The sequence below is a fragment of the Salvelinus alpinus genome, chromosome 6 (genome assembly GCF_045679555.1).
Source record: "Salvelinus alpinus chromosome 6, SLU_Salpinus.1, whole genome shotgun sequence".
Classification (NCBI taxonomy): Eukaryota; Metazoa; Chordata; class Actinopteri; order Salmoniformes; family Salmonidae; genus Salvelinus; species Salvelinus alpinus.
This window is the reverse complement of record NC_092091.1, coordinates 859,480-876,405: the sequence shown is the minus strand read 5'-3', so window position 1 is coordinate 876,405 and position 16,926 is coordinate 859,480.

The window sequence follows — 16,926 nt, the reverse complement described above, 5'->3', positions numbered from 1 at the left end:
ATGTCTAGTCTCCCTTATGGCTCTAATCTGATAGTGGTAGTGGGGTGGTAGATGTCTAGTCTCCTCTATAGCTCTAATCTGATAGTGGTATTGGGGCAGTAGATGTCTAGTCTCCCTTATGGCTCTAATCTAATAATGGTAGTGGGGTGGGAGATGTCTAGTCTCCCTTATGTCTCTAATTTTATAGTGGTAGTGGGGTGGTAGATGTCTAGAATCCCTTACGGCTCTAATCTGATAGTGGTGGTGGGGTGGTAGATGTCTAGTCTCCCTTATGGCTCTAATCTGATAGTGGTAGTGGGGCAGTAGATGTCTAGACTCCCTCATGGCTCTAATCTGATAGTGGTAGTGTGGTGGTAGATGTCTAGTCTCCCTTATGGCTCTAATCTGATAGTGGTAGTGGGGCAGTAGATGTCTAGTCTCCCTTATGGCTCTAATCTGATAGTGGTAGTGAGGTGGGAGATGTCTAGTCTCCCTTATGGCTCTAATCTGATGTCTAGTCTCCTTTATGGCTCTAATCTGATAGTGGTAGTGGGGTGGGAGATGTCTAGTCTCCCTTATGTCTCTAATTTTATAGTGGTAGTGGGGTGGGAGATGTCTAGTCTCCCTTATGTCTCTAATTTTATAGTGGTAGTGGGGTGGTAGATGTCTAGACTCCCTTACGGCTCTAATTTGATAGTGGTGGTGGGGTGGTAGATGTCTAGTCTCCCTCATGGCTCTAATCTGATAGTGGTAGTGTGGTGGTAGATGTCTAGTCTCCCTTATGGCTCTAATCTGATAGTGGTAGTGGGGTGGTAGATGTCTAGTCTCCCTTATGTCTCTAATCTGATAGTCGTAGTGGGGTTGTAGATGTCTAGTCTCCCTTATGGCTCTAATCTGATAGTGGTAGTGGGGTGGTAGATGTCTAGTCTCCTTTATGGCTCTAATCTGATAGTGGTAGTGGGGTGGTAGATGTCTAGTCTCCTTTATAGCTCTAATCTGATAGTGGTAGTGGGGCAGTAGATGTCTAGTCTCTCTTATGGCTCTAAGCTGGTAGTGGGGTGGGAGATGTCTAGTCTCCCTTATGTCTCTAATCTTATAGTGGTAGTGGGTTAGTAGATGTCTAGACTCCCTTATGGCTCTAATCTGATAGTGGTAGTGGGGTGGTAGATGTCTAGTCTCTTTTATAGCTCTAATCTGATAGTGGTAGTGGGGCAGTAGATGTCTAGTCTCCCTTATGGCTCTAATCTGATAGTGGTAGTGGGGTGGTAGATGTCTAGTTTCCCTTATGGCTCTAATCTGATAGTGGTAGTGGGGTGGTAGATGTCTAGTCTCCCTTATGGCTCTAATCTGATAGTGGTAGTGGGGTGGTAGATGTCTAGTCTCCCTCGTGGCTCTAATCTGATGTCTAGTCTCCCTTATGGCTCTAATCTGATAGTGGTAGTGGGGTGGTAGATGTGTAGTCTCCCTTATGGCTCTAATCTGATAGTGGTAGTGGGGTGGTAGATGTCTAGTCTCCCTTATGGCTCTAATCTGATAGTGGTAGTTGGGTGGTAGATGTCTAGGCTCCCTTATGTCTCTAATCTGATAGTGGTAGTGGGGTTGTAGATGTCTAGTCTCCCGTATGGCTTTAATCTGATAGTGGTAGTGGGGTGGTAGATGTCTAGTCTCCTTTATGGCTCTAATCTGATAGTGGTAGTGGGGTGGTAGATGTCTAGTCTCCCTTATGGCTCTAATCTGATAGTGGTAGTGGGGTGGTAGATGTCTAGTCTCCTTTATAGCTCTAATCTGATAGTGGTAGTGGGGCAGTAGATGTCTAGTCTCTCTTATGGCTCTAAGCTGGTAGTGGGGTGGGAGATGTGTAGTCTGCCTTATGTCTCTAATTTTATAGTTGTAGTGGGTTAGTAGATGTCTAGACTCCCTTATGGCTCTAATATGATAGTGGTAGTGGGGTGGTAGATGTCTAGTCTCTTTTATAGCTCTAATCTGATAGTGGTAGTGGGGCAGTAGATGTCTAGTCTCCCTTATGGCTCTAATCTGATAGTGGTGGTGGGGTGGTAGATGTCTAGTCTCCCTCGTGGCTCTAATCTGATGTCTAGTCTCCTTTATGGCTCTAATCTGATAGTGGTAGTGGGGTGGGAGATGTCTAGTCTCCCTTAGGTCTCAAATTTTATAGTGGTAGTGGGGTGGTAGATGTCTAGTCTCATTTATGGCTCTAATCTGATAGTGGTAGTGGGGTTGTAGATGTCTAGTCTCCCTTATGGCTCTGAACTGATAGTGGTAATGGGGTGGTAGATGTCTAGTCTCCCTTATGTCTCTAATCTGATAGTGGTAGTGGGGTTGTAGATGTCTACTCTCAATTATGGCTCTAATCTGATAGTGGTAGTGGGGTGGTAGATGTCTAGTCTCCTTTATAGCTCTAATCTGATAGTGGTAGTGGGGCAGTAGATGTCTAGTCTCTCCTTTGGCTCTAAACTGGTAGTGGGGTGGGAGATGTGTAGTTTGCCTTATGTCTCTAATTTTATAGTTGTGGTGGGTTAGTAGATGTCTAGACTCCCTTATGGCTCTAATATGATAGTGGTAGTGGGGTGGTTGATGTCTAGTCTCTTTTATAGCTCTAATCTGATAGTGGTAGTGGGGCAGTAGATGTCTAGTCTCCCTTATGGCTCTAATCTGATAGTGGTGGTGGGGTGGTAGATGTCTAGTCTCCCTCGTGGCTCTAATCTGATGTCTAGTCTCCTTTATGGCTCTAATCTGATAGTGGTAGTGGGGTGGGAGATGTCTAGTCTCCCTTAGGTCTCAAATTTTATAGTGGTAGTGGGGTGGTAGATATCTAGTCTCATTTATGGCTCTAATCTGATAGTGGTAGTGGGGTTGTAGATGTCTAGTCTCCCTTATGGCTCTGAACTGATAGTGGTAGTGGGGTGGTAGATGTCTAGTCTCCCTTATGTCTCTAATTTTATAGTGGTAGTGGGGTGGTAGATGTCTAGACTCCCTTACGGCTCTAATCTGATAGTGGTGGTGGGGTGGTAGATATCTAGTCTCCCTTATGGCTCTAATCTGATAGTGGTAGTGGAGTGGGAGATGTCTAGTCTCCCTTAGGTCTCAAATTTTAGAGTGGTAGTGGGGTGGTAGATGTCTAGTCTCATTTATGGCTCTAATCTGATAGTGGTAGTGGGGTTGTAGATGTCTAGTCTCTCTTATGGCTCTGATCTGATAGTGGTAGTGGGGTGGTAGATGTCTAGTCTCCCTTATGTCTCTAATCTGATAGTGGTAGTGGGGTTGTAGATGTCTAGTCTCAATTATGGCTCTAATCTGATAGTGGTAGTGGGGCAGTAGATATCTAGACTCCCTTATGGCTATGATCTGATAGTGGTAGTGGGGCAGTAGATGTCTAGTCTCCCTTATGGCTCTAATCTGATGTCTAGTCTCCCTTATGTCTCTAATTTTATAGTGGTAGTGGGGTGGTAGATGTCTAGACTCCCTTACGGCTCTAATCTGATAGTGGTGGTGGGGTGGTAGATGTCTAGTCTCCCTTATGGCTCTAGTCTGATAGTGGTAGTGGGGCAGTACATGTCTAGACTCTCTCATGGCTCTAATCTGATAGTGGTAGTGTGGTGGTAGATGTCTAGTCTCCCTTATGGCTCTAATCTGATAGTGGTAGTGGGGCAGTAGATGTCTATTCTCCCTTATGGCTCTAATCTGATAGTGGTAGTGGGGTGGTAGATGTCTAGTCTCCCTTATGTCTCTAATCTGATAGTGGTAGTGGGGTTGTAGATGTCTAGTCTCCCTTATGGCTCTATTCTGATAGTGGTAGTGGGGTGGTAGATGTCTAGTCTCCTTTATGGCTCTAATCTGATAGTGGTAGTGGGGTTGTAGATGTCTAGTCTCCCTTATGGCTCTAATCTGATAGTGGTAGTGGGGTGGTAGATGTCTAGTCTCCCTAATTGGCTCTAGTCTGATAGTGGTAGTGGGGTGGTAGATGTCTAGTCTCCTTTATGGCTCTAATTTGATAGTGGTAGATGTCTAGTCTACTTTATTGCTCTAATCTGATAGTGGTAGTGGGGTGGTAGATGTCTAGTCTCCTTTATAGCTCTAATCGGATAGTGGTAGTGGGGCAGTAGATGTCTAGTCTCTCTTATGGCTCTAATCTGATAGTGGTAGTGGGGTGGGAGATGTCTAGTCTCCCTTATGGCTCTAATCTGATAGTGGTAGTGTGGTGGTAGATGTCTAGTCTCCCTTATGGCTCTAATCTGATAGTGGTAGTGGGGTGGTAGATGTCTAGTCTCCCTTATGTCTCTAATCTGATAGTCGTAGTGGGGTTGTAGATGTCTAGTCTCCCTTATGGCTCTAATCTGATAGTGGTAGTGGGGTGGTAGATGTCTAGTCTCCTTTATGGCTCTAATCTGATAGTGGTAGTGGGGTGGTAGATGTCTAGTCTCCTTTATAGCTCTAATCTGATAGTGGTAGTGGGGCAGTAGATGTCTAGTCTCTCTTATGGCTCTAAGCTGGTAGTGGGGTGGGAGATGTCTAGTCTCCCTTATGTCTCTAAATTTATAGTGGTAGTGGGTTAGTAGATGTCTAGACTCCCTTATGGCTCTAATCTGATAGTGGTAGTGGGGTGGTAGATGTCTAGTCTCTTTTATAGCTCTAATCTGATAGTGGTAGTGGGGCAGTAGATGTCTAGTCTCCCTTATGGCTCTTATCTGATAGTGGTAGTGGGGTGGTAGATGTCTAGTTTCCCTTATGGCTCTAATCTGATAGTGGTAGTGGGGCAGTAGATGTCTAGTCTCCCTTATGGCTCTAATCTGATAGTGGTAGTGGGGTGGTAGATGTCTAGTCTCCCTCGTGGCTCTAATCTGATGTCTAGTCTCCCTTATGGCTCTAATCTGATAGTGGTAGTGGGGTGGTAGATGTGTAGTCTCCCTTATGGCTCTAATCTGATAGTGGTAGTGGGGTGGTAGATGTCTAGTCTCCCTTATGGCTCTAATCTGATAGTGGTAGTGGGGTGGTAGATGTCTAGGCTCCCTTATGTCTCTAATCTGATAGTGGTAGTGGGGTTGTAGATGTCTAGTCTCCCGTATGGCTTTAATCTGATAGTGGTAGTGGGGTGGTAGATGTCTAGTCTCCTTTATGGCTCTAATCTGATAGTGGTAGTGGGGTGGTAGATGTCTAGTCTCCCTTATGGCTCTAATCTGATAGTGGTAGTGGGGTGGTAGATGTCTAGTCTCCTTTATAGCTCTAATCTGATAGTGGTAGTGGGGCAGTAGATGTCTAGTCTCTCTTATGGCTCTAAGCTGGTAGTGGGGTGGGAGATGTGTAGTCTGCCTTATGTCTCTAATTTTATAGTTGTAGTGGGTTAGTAGATGTCTAGACTCCCTTATGGCTCTAATATGATAGTGGTAGTGGGGTGGTAGATGTCTAGTCTCTTTTATAGCTCTAATCTGATAGTGGTAGTGGGGCAGTAGATGTCTAGTCTCCCTTATGGCTCTAATCTGATAGTGGTGGTGGGGTGGTAGATGTCTAGTCTCCCTCGTGGCTCTAATCTGATGTCTAGTCTCCTTTATGGCTCTAATCTGATAGTGGTAGTGGGGTGGGAGATGTCTAGTCTCCCTTAGGTCTCAAATTTTATAGTGGTAGTGGGGTGGTAGATATCTAGTCTCATTTATGGCTCTAATCTGATAGTGGTAGTGGGGTTGTAGATGTCTAGTCTCCCTTATGGCTCTGAACTGATAGTGGTAATGGGGTGGTAGATGTCTAGTCTCCCTTATGTCTCTAATCTGATAGTGGTAGTGGGGTTGTACATGTCTACTCTCAATTATGGCTCTAATCTGATAGTGGTAGTGGGGTGGTAGATGTCTAGTCTCCTTTATAGCTCTAATCTGATAGTGGTAGTGGGGCAGTAGATGTCTAGTCTCTCTTATGGCTCTAAACTGGTAGTGGGGTGGGAGATGTGTAGTTTGCCTTATGTCTCTAATTTTATAGTTGTGGTGGGTTAGTAGATGTCTAGACTCCCTTATGGCTCTAATATGATAGTGGTAGTGGGGTGGTAGATGTCTAGTCTCTTTTATAGCTCTAATCTGATAGTGGTAGTGGGGCAGTAGATGTCTAGTCTCCCTTATGGCTCTAATCTGATAGTGGTGGTGGGGTGGTAGATGTCTAGTCTCCCTCGTGGCTCTAATCTGATGTCTAGTCTCCTTTATGGCTCTAATCTGATAGTGGTAGTGGGGTGGGAGATGTCTAGTCTCCCTTAGGTCTCAAATTTTATAGTGGTAGTGGGGTGGTAGATATCTAGTCTCATTTATGGCTCTAATCTGATAGTGGTAGTGGGGTTGTAGATGTCTAGTCTCCCTTATGGCTCTGAACTGATAGTGGTAGTGGGGTGGTAGATGTCTAGTCTCCCTTATGTCTCTAATTTTATAGTGGTAGTGGGGTGGTAGATGTCTAGACTCCCTTACGGCTCTAATCTGATAGTGGTGGTGGGGTGGTAGATATCTAGTCTCCCTTATGGCTCTAATCTGATAGTGGTAGTGGAGTGGGAGATGTCTAGTCTCCCTTAGGTCTCAAATTTTAGAGTGGTAGTGGGGTGGTAGATGTCTAGTCTCATTTATGGCTCTAATCTGATAGTGGTAGTGGGGTTGTAGATGTCTAGTCTCCCTTATGGCTCTGATCTGATAGTGGTAGTGGGGTGGTAGATGTCTAGTCTCCCTTATGTCTCTAATCTGATAGTGGTAGTGGGGTTGTAGATGTCTAGTCTCAATTATGGCTCTAATCTGATAGTGGTAGTGGGGCAGTAGATGTCTAGACTCCCTTATGGCTATGATCTGATAGTGGTAGTGGGGCAGTAGATGTCTAGTCTCCCTTATGGCTCTAATCTGATGTCTAGTCTCCTTTATGGCTCTAATCTGATAGTGGTAGTGGGGTTGTAGATGTCTAGTCTCAATTATGGCTCTAATCTGATAGTGGTAGTGGGGCAGTAGATATCTAGACTCCCTTATGGCTATGATCTGATAGTGGTAGTGGGGCAGTAGATGTCTAGTCTCCCTTATGGCTCTAATCTGATGTCTAGTCTCCCTTATGTCTCTAATTTTATAGTGGTAGTGGGGTGGTAGATGTCTAGACTCCCTTACGGCTCTAATCTGATAGTGGTGGTGGGGTGGTAGATGTCTAGTCTCCCTTATGGCTCTAATCTGATAGTGCTAGTGGGGCAGTACATGTCTAGACTCTCTCATGGCTCTAATCTGATAGTGGTAGTGTGGTGGTAGATGTCTAGTCTCCCTTATGGCTCTAATCTGATAGTGGTAGTGGGGCAGTAGATGTCTATTCTCCCTTATGGCTCTAATCTGATAGTGGTAGTGGGGTGGTAGATGTCTAGTCTCCCTTATGTCTCTAATCTGATAGTGGTAGTGGGGTTGTAGATGTCTAGTCTCCCTTATGGCTCTATTCTGATAGTGGTAGTGGGGTGGTAGATGTCTAGTCTCCTTTATGGCTCTAATCTGATAGTGGTAGTGGGGTTGTAGATGTCTAGTCTCCCTTATGGCTCTAATCTGATAGTGGTAGTGGGGTGGTAGATGTCTAGTCTCCCTAATTGGCTCTAGTCTGATAGTGGTAGTGGGGTGGTAGATGTCTAGTCTCCTTTATGGCTCTAATTTGATAGTGGTAGATGTCTAGTCTACTTTATTGCTCTAATCTGATAGTGGTAGTGGGGTGGTAGATGTCTAGTCTCCTTTATAGCTCTAATCGGATAGTGGTAGTGGGGCAGTAGATGTCTAGTCTCCCTTATGGCTCTAATCTGATAGTGGTAGTGGGGTGGGAGATGTCTAGTCTCCCTTATGTCTCTAATTTTATAGTGGTAGTGGGTTAGTAGATGTCTAGACTCCCTTATGGCTCTAATCTGATAGTGGTAGTGGGGTGGTAGATGTCTAGTCTCCCTTATGGCTCTAATCTGATAGTGGTAGATGTCTAGTCTCCCATATTGCTCTAATCTGAAAGTGGTAGTGGGGTGGTAGATGTCTAGTCTCCCTTATGGCTAATCTGATGTCTAGTCTCCCTTATGGCTCTAATCTGATAGTGGTAGTGTGGTGGTAGATGTCTAGACTCCCTTATGAATCTAATCTGATAGTGGTAGTGGGGTTGTAGATGTCTAGTCTCCTTTATGGCTCTAATTTGATAGTGGTAGATGTCTAGTCTCCCTTATGGCTCTAATCTGATAGTGGTAGTGGGGTGGTAGATGTCTAGTCTCCTTTATGGCTCTAATCTGATAGTGGTAGTGGGGTTGTAGATGTCTAGTCTCCCTTATGGCTCTTATCTGATAGTGGTAGTGGGGTGGTAGATGTCTAGTCTCCCTTATGTCTCTAATCTGATAGTGGTAGTGGGGTTGTAGATGTCTAGTCTACTTTATTGCTCTAATCTGATAGTGGTAGTGGGGCAGTAGATGTCTAGTCTCTCTTATGGCTCTAATCTGATAGTGGTAGTGGGGTGGGAGATGTCTAGTCTCCCTTATGTCTCTAATTTTATAGTGGTAGTGGGTTAGTAGATGTCTAGACTCCCTTATGGCTCTAATCTGATAGTGGTAGTGGGGTGGTAGATGTCTAGTCTCCCTTATGGCTCTAATCTGATAGTGGTAGATGTCTAGTCTCCCATATTGCTCTAATCTGAAAGTGGTAGTGGGGTGGTAGATGTCTAGTCTCCCTTATGGCTAATCTGATGTCTAGTCTCCCTTATGGCTCTAATCTGATAGTGGTAGTGTGGTGGTAGATGTCTAGACTCCCTTATGAATCTAATCTGATAGTGGTAGTGGGGTTGTAGATGTCTAGTCTCCTTTATGGCTCTAATTTGATAGTGGTAGATGTCTAGTCTCCCTTATGGCTCTAATCTGATAGTGGTAGTGGGGTGGTAGATGTCTAGTCTCCTTTATGGCTCTAATCTGATAGTGGTAGTGGGGTTGTAGATGTCTAGTCTCCCTTATGGCTCTTATCTGATAGTGGTAGTGGGGTGGTAGATGTCTAGTCTCCCTTATGTCTCTAATCTGATAGTGGTAGTGGGGTTGTAGATGTCTAGTCTCCCTTATGGCTCTATTCTGATAGTGGTAGTGGGGTGGTAGATGTCTAGTCTCCTTTATGGCTCTAATCTGATAGTGGTAGTGGGGTTGTAGATGTCTAGTCTACTTTATTGCTCTAATCTGATAGTGGTAGTGGGGTGGTAGATGTTTAGTCTCCTTTATAGCTCTAATCTGATAGTGGTAGTGGGGCAGTAGATGTCTAGTCTCTCTTATGGCTCTAATCTGATAGTGGTAGTGGGGTGGGAGATGTCTAGTCTCCCTTATGTCTCTAATTTTATAGTGGTAGTGGGTTAGTAGATGTCTAGACTCCCTTATGGCTCTAATCTGATAGTGGTAGTGGGGTGGTAGATGTCTAGTCTCCCTTATGGCTCTAATCTGATAGTGGTAGATGTCTAGTCTCCCATATTGCTCTAATCTGATAGTGGTAGTGGGGTGGTAGATGTCTAGTCTCCCTTATGGCTCTAATCTGATAGTGGTGGTGGGGTGGTAGATGTCTAGTCTCCCTTATGGCTCTAATCTGATAGTGGTAGTGGAGTGGGAGATGGTCTCCCTTAGGTCTCAAATTTTAGGTGGTAGTGGGGTGGTAGATGTCTAGTCTCATTTATGGCTCTAATCTGATAGTGGTAGTGGGGTTGTAGATGTCTAGTCTCCCTTATGGCTCTGATCTGATAGTGGTAGTGGGGTGGTAGATGTCTAGTCTCCCTTATGTCTCTAATCTGATAGTGGTAGTGGGGTTGTAGATGTCTAGTCTCAATTATGGCTCTAATCTGATAGTGGTAGTGGGGCAGTAGATGTCTAGACTCCCTTATGGCTATGATCTGATAGTGGTAGTGGGGCAGTAGATGTCTAGTCTCCCTTATGGCTCTAATCTGATGTCTAGTCTCCTTTATGGCTCTAATCTGATAGTGGTAGTGGGGTGGGAGATGTCTAGTCTCCCTTATGTCTCTAATCTGATAGTGGTGGTGGGGTGGTAGATGTCTAGTCTCCCTTATGGCTCTAATCTGATAGTGGTAGTGGGGCAGTACATGTCTAGACTCTCTCATGGCTCTAATCTGATAGTGGTAGTGTGGTGGTAGATGTCTAGTCTCCCTTATGGCTCTAATCTGATAGTGGTAGTGGGGCAGTAGATGTCTATTCTCCCTTATGGCTCTAATCTGATAGTGGTAGTGGGGTGGTAGATGTCTAGTCTCCCTTATGTCTCTAATCTGATAGTGGTAGTGGGGTTGTAGATGTCTAGTCTCCCTTATGGCTCTATTCTGATAGTGGTAGTGGGGTGGTAGATGTCTAGTCTCCTTTATGGCTCTAATCTGATAGTGGTAGTGGGGTTGTAGATGTCTAGTCTCCCTTATGGCTCTAATCTGATAGTGGTAGTGGGGTGGTAGATGTCTAGTCTCCCTAATTGGCTCTAGTCTGATAGTGGTAGTGGGGTGGTAGATGTCTAGTCTCCTTTATGGCTCTAATTTGATAGTGGTAGATGTCTAGTCTACTTTATTGCTCTAATCTGATAGTGGTAGTGGGGTGGTAGATGTCTAGTCTCCTTTATAGCTCTAATCGGATAGTGGTAGTGGGGCAGTAGATGTCTAGTCTCTCTTATGGCTCTAATCTGATAGTGGTAGTGGGGTGGGAGATGTCTAGTCTCCCTTATGTCTCTAATTTTATAGTGGTAGTGGGTTAGTAGATGTCTAGACTCCCTTATGGCTCTAATCTGATAGTGGTAGATGTCTAGTCTCCCATATTGCTCTAATCTGAAAGTGGTAGTGGGGTGGTAGATGTCTAGTCTCCCTTATGGCTAATCTGATGTCTAGTCTCCCTTATGGCTCTAATCTGATAGTGGTAGTGGGGCAGTAGATGTCTAGACTCCCTTATGGCTCTAATCTGATAGTGGTAGATGGGTGGTAGATGTGTAGTCTCCCTTAAAGCTCTAATCTGATGTCAAGTCTCCTTTATGGCTCTAATCTGATAGTGGTAGTGGGGTGGGAGATGTCTAGTCTCCCTTATGTCTTTAATTTTATAGTGGTAGTGGGGTTGTAGATGTGTAGTCTCCCTTAAAGCTCTAATCTGATGTCTAGTCTCCTTTATGGCTCTAATCTGATAGTGGTAGTTGGGTGGCAGATGTCTAAACTCCCGTATGGCTCTAATCTGATAGTGGTAGTTGGGTGGTTGATGTCTAGTCTCCCTTATGGCTCTAATCTGATGGTGGTAGATGTCTAGTCTCCCTTATGGCTCTAATCTGATAGTGGTAGTGGGGTGGTAGATGTCTAGTCTCCTTTATAGCTCTAATCTGATAGTGGTAGTGGGGCAGTAGATGTCTAGTCTCCCTTATGGCTCTAATCTGATAGTGGTAGTGGGGTGGCATATGTCTAGTCTCCTTTATGGCTCTAATTTGATAGTGGTAGATGTCTAGTCTACCTTATTGCTCTAATCTGATAGTGGTAGTGGAGTGGTACATGTCTAGTCTCCTTTATAGCTCTAATATGATAGTGGTAGTGGTGTGGTAGATGCCTAGTCTCCTTTAAGGCTCAAATCTGATAGTGGTAGTGGGATGGGAGATGTCTAGACTCCCTTATGGCTCTAATCTGATAGTGGTAGTGGGGTTGTAGATGTCTAGTCTCCCTTATGGCTCTATTCTGATAGTGGTAGTGGGGTGGTAGATGTCTAGTCTCCTTTATGGCTCTAATCTGATAGTGGCAGTGGGGTTGTAGATGTCTAGTCTCCCTTATGGCTCTAATCTGATAGTGGTAGTGGGGTTGTAGATGTCTAGTCTCCCTTATGGCTCTATTCTGATAGTGGTAGTGGGGTGGTAGATGTCTAGTCTCCTTTATGGCTCTACTTTGATAGTGGTAGATGTCTAGTCTCCCTTATTGCTCTAATCTGGTAGTGGTAGTGGGGTGGAAGATGTCTAGTCTACCTTATGGCTCTAATCTGATAGTGGTAGTGGGGTGGTAGATGTCTATTCTCCCTTATGGCTCTAATCTGATAGTGGTAGTGGGGTGGTAGATGTCTAGTCTCCCTTATGGCTCTAATCTGATAGTGGTAGTGGGGTGGTAGATGTCTAGTCTCCCTTATAGCTCTAATCTGATACTGGTAGTGGGGCAGTAGATGTCTAGTCTCCCTTATGGCTCTAATCTGATAGTGGTAGTGGGGTGGTAGATGTCTAGTCTCCCTTATGACTCTAATCTGATAGTGGTAGTTGTGTAGTAGATGTCTATTCTCCCTTATGGCTCTAATCTGATAGTGGTAGTGGGGTGGTAGATGTCTATTCTCCTTTTTAGCTCTAATCTGATACTGGTAGTGGGGCAGTAGATTTCTAGTCTCCCTTATGTCTCTAATCTGATGGTGGTAGTGGGGTGGTAGATGTCTAGTCTCCCTTATGGCTCTTATCTGATAGTGGTAGTGGGGTGGTAGATGTCTATTCTCCCTTATGGCTCTAATCTGATAGTGGTAGTGGGGTGGTAGATGTCTAGTCTCCTTTATGGCTCTACTTTGATAGTGGTAGATGTCTAGTCTCCCTTATGTCTCTAATCTGATAGTGGTAGTGGGGTAGTAGATGTCTATTCTCCCTTATGGCTCTAATCTGATAGTGGTAGTGGGGTGGTAGATGTCTAGACTCCTTTATGGCTCTAATCTGATAGTGGTAGTTGTCTAGTCTCCCTTATTGCTCTAATCTGATAGTGGTTGTGGGGTGGTAGATGTCTAGTCTCCCTTATGGCTCTAATCTGATAGTGGTAGTGGGGTGGTAGATGTCTATTCTCCCTTATGGCTCTAATCTGATAGTGGTAGTGGGGTGGTAGATGTCTAGTCTCCCTTATGGCTCTAATCTGATAGTGGTAGTGGGGTGGTAGATGTCTAGTCTCCCTTATAGCTCTAATCTGATACTGGTAGTGGGGCAGTAGATGTCTAGTCTCCCTTATGGCTCTAATCTGATAGTGGTAGTGGGGTGGTAGATGTCTAGTCTCCCTTATGACTCTAATCTGATAGTGGTAGTTGTGTAGTAGATGTCTATTCTCCCTTATGGCTCTAATCTGATAGTGGTAGTGGGGTGGTAGATGTCTATTCTCCTTTTTAGCTCTAATCTGATACTGGTAGTGGGGCAGTAGATTTCTAGTCTCCCTTATGTCTCTAATCTGATGGTGGTAGTGGGGTGGTAGATGTCTAGTCTCCCTTATGGCTCTTATCTGATAGTGGTAGTGGGGTGGTAGATGTCTATTCTCCCTTATGGCTCTAATCTGATAGTGGTAGTGGGGTGGTAGATGTCTAGTCTCCTTTATGGCTCTACTTTGATAGTGGTAGATGTCTAGTCTCCCTTATGTCTCTAATCTGATAGTGGTAGTGGGGTAGTAGATGTCTATTCTCCCTTATGGCTCTAATCTGATAGTGGTAGTGGGGTGGTAGATGTCTAGACTCCTTTATGGCTCTAATCTGATAGTGGTAGTTGTCTAGTCTCCCTTATTGCTCTAATCTGATAGTGGTTGTGGGGTGGTAGATGTCTAGTCTCCCTTATGGCTCTAATCTGATAGTGGTAGTGGGGTGGTAGATGTCTAGTCTCCCTTATGGCTCTTATCTGATAGTGGTAGTGGGGTGGTAGATGTCTAGTCTCCCTTATGTCTCTAAACTGATAGTGGTAGTGGGATAGTAGATGTCTATTCTCCTTTATGGCTCTAATCTGATAGTGGTAGTGGGGCAGTAGATGTCTAGACTCCCTTATGGCTCTAATTTGATAGTGGTAGTGGGGTGGTAGATGTCTATTCTCCCTTTTGGCTCTAATCTGATAGTGGTAGTGGGGTGGTAGATGTCTAGTCTCCTTTATGGCTCTAATCTGATAGTGGTAGTGGGGTGGTAGATGTCTTTTCTCCTTTTTAGCTCTCATCTGATACTGGTAGTGGGGCAGTAGATGTCTCGTCTCCCTTATGACTCTAATCTGGTAGTGGTGTAGTAGATGTCTATTCTCCCTTATGGCTCTAATCTGAGAGTGGTAGTGGGGTGGTAGATGTCTAGTCTCCTTTATGGCTCTAATCTGATAGTGGTAGTGGGGTGGTAGATGTCTATTCTCCTTTTTAGCTCTTATCTGATACTGGTAGTGGGGCAGTAGATGTCTCGTCTCCCTTATGTCTCTAATCTGATAGTGGTAGTGGGGTGGTAGATGTCTAGTCTCCCTTATGGCTCTTATCTGGTAGTGTGGTGGTAGATGTCTAGTCCCCCTTATGTCTCTAATCTGATAGTGGTAGTGGTGTAGTAGATGTCTATTCTCCCTTATGGCTCTAATCTGATAGTGGTAGTGGGGTGGTAGATGTCTAGTCTCCCTTATGTCTCTAATCTGATAGTGGTAGTGGTGTAGTAGATGTCTATTCTCCCTTTTGGCTCTAATCTGATAGTGGTAGGGGGGTGGTAGATGTCTAGTCTCCCTTATGGCTCTAATCTGATAGTGGTAGTGGGGTGGTAGATGTCTAGTCTCCCTTATGGCTCTAATCTGATAGTGGTAGTGGGGTGGTAGATGTCTAGTCTCCCTTATGGCTCTAATCTGATAGTGGTAGTGGGGCAGTAGATGTCTAGACTCCCTTATGGCTCTAATCTGATAGTGGTAGTGGGGTGGTAGATGTCTAGTCTCCCTTATGTCTCTAATCTGATAGTGGTAGTGGTGTAGTAGATGTCTATTCTCCCGTATGGCTCTAATCTGATAGTGGTAGTGGGGTGGTAGATGTCTAGTCTCCTTTATGGCTCTACTTTGATAGTGGTAGATGTCTAGTCTCCCTTATTGCTCTAATCTGGTAGTGGTAGTGGGGTGGAAGATGTCTAGTCTACCTTATGGCTCTAATCTGATAGTGGTAGTGGGGTGGTAGATGTCTATTCTCCCTTATGGCTCTAATCTGATAGTGGTAGTGGGGTGGTAGATGTCTAGTCTCCCTTATGGCTCTAATCTGATAGTGGTAGTGGGGTGGTAGATGTCTAGTCTCCCTTATAGCTCTAATCTGATACTGGTAGTGGGGCAGTAGATGTCTAGTCTCCCTTATGGCTCTAATCTGATAGTGGTAGTGGGGTGGTAGATGTCTAGTCTCCCTTATGACTCTAATCTGATAGTGGTAGTTGTGTAGTAGATGTCTATTCTCCCTTATGGCTCTAATCTGATAGTGGTAGTGGGGTGGTAGATGTCTATTCTCCTTTTTAGCTCTAATCTGATACTGGTAGTGGGGCAGTAGATTTCTAGTCTCCCTTATGTCTCTAATCTGATGGTGGTAGTGGGGTGGTAGATGTCTAGTCTCCCTTATGGCTCTTATCTGATAGTGGTAGTGGGGTGGTAGATGTCTATTCTCCCTTATGGCTCTAATCTGATAGTGGTAGTGGGGTGGTAGATGTCTAGTCTCCTTTATGGCTCTACTTTGATAGTGGTAGATGTCTAGTCTCCCTTATGTCTCTAATCTGATAGTGGTAGTGGGATAGTAGATGTCTATTCTCCTTTATGGCTCTAATCTGATAGTGGTAGTGGGGCAGTAGATGTCTAGACTCCCTTATGGCTCTAATTTGATAGTGGTAGTGGGGTGGTAGATGTCTATTCTCCCTTTTGGCTCTAATCTGATAGTGGTAGTGGGGTGGTAGATGTCTAGTCTCCTTTATGGCTCTAATCTGATAGTGGTAGTGGGGTGGTAGATGTCTTTTCTCCTTTTTAGCTCTAATCTGATACTGGTAGTGGGGCAGTAGATGTCTCGTCTCCCTTATGACTCTAATCTGGTAGTGGTGTAGTAGATGTCTATTCTCCCTTATGGCTCTAATCTGAGAGTGGTAGTGGGGTGGTAGATGTCTAGTCTCCTTTATGGCTCTAATCTGATAGTGGTAGTGGGGTGGTAGATGTCTATTCTCCTTTTTAGCTCTTATCTGATACTGGTAGTGGGGCAGTAGATGTCTAGTCTCCCTTATGGCTCTTATCTGGTAGTGTGGTGGTAGATGTCTAGTCCCCCTTATGTCTCTAATCTGATAGTGGTAGTGGTGTAGTAGATGTCTATTCTCCCTTATGGCTCTAATCTGATAGTGGTAGTGGGGTGGTAGATGTCTAGTCTCCCTTATGTCTCTAATCTGATAGTGGTAGTGGTGTAGTAGATGTCTATTCTCCCTTTTGGCTCTAATCTGATAGTGGTAGGGGGGTGGTAGATGTCTAGTCTCCCTTATGGCTCTAATCTGATAGTGGTAGTGGGGTGGTAGATGTCTAGTCTCCCTTATGGCTCTAATCTGATAGTGGTAGTGGGGTGGTAGATGTCTAGTCTCCCTTATGACTCTAATCTGATAGTGGTAGTGGGGCAGTAGATGTCTAGACTCCCTTATGGCTCTAATCTGATAGTGGTAGTGGGGTGGTAGATGTCTAGTCTCCCTTATGTCTCTAATCTGATAGTGGTAGTGGTGTAGTAGATGTCTATTCTCCCTTATGGCTCTAATCTGATAGTGGTAGTGGGGTGGTAGATGTCTAGTCTCCTTTATGGCTCTACTTTGATAGTGGTAGATGTCTAGTCTCCCTTATTGCTCTAATCTGGTAGTGGTAGTGGGGTGGAAGATGTCTAGTCTACCTTATGGCTCTAATCTGATAGTGGTAGTGGGGTGGTAGATGTCTATTCTCCCTTATGGCTCTAATCTGATAGTGGTAGTGGGGTGGTAGATGTCTAGTCTCCCTTATGGCTCTAATCTGATAGTGGTAGTGGGGTGGTAGATGTCTAGTCTCCCTTATAGCTCTAATCTGATAGTGGTAGTGGGGCAGTAGATGTCTAGTCTCCCTTATGGCTCTAATCTGATAGTGGTAGTGGGGTGGTAGATGTCTAGTCTCCCTTATGACTCTAATCTGATAGTGGTAGTTGTGTAGTAGATGTCTATTCTCCCTTATGGCTCTAATCTGATACTGGTAGTGGGGC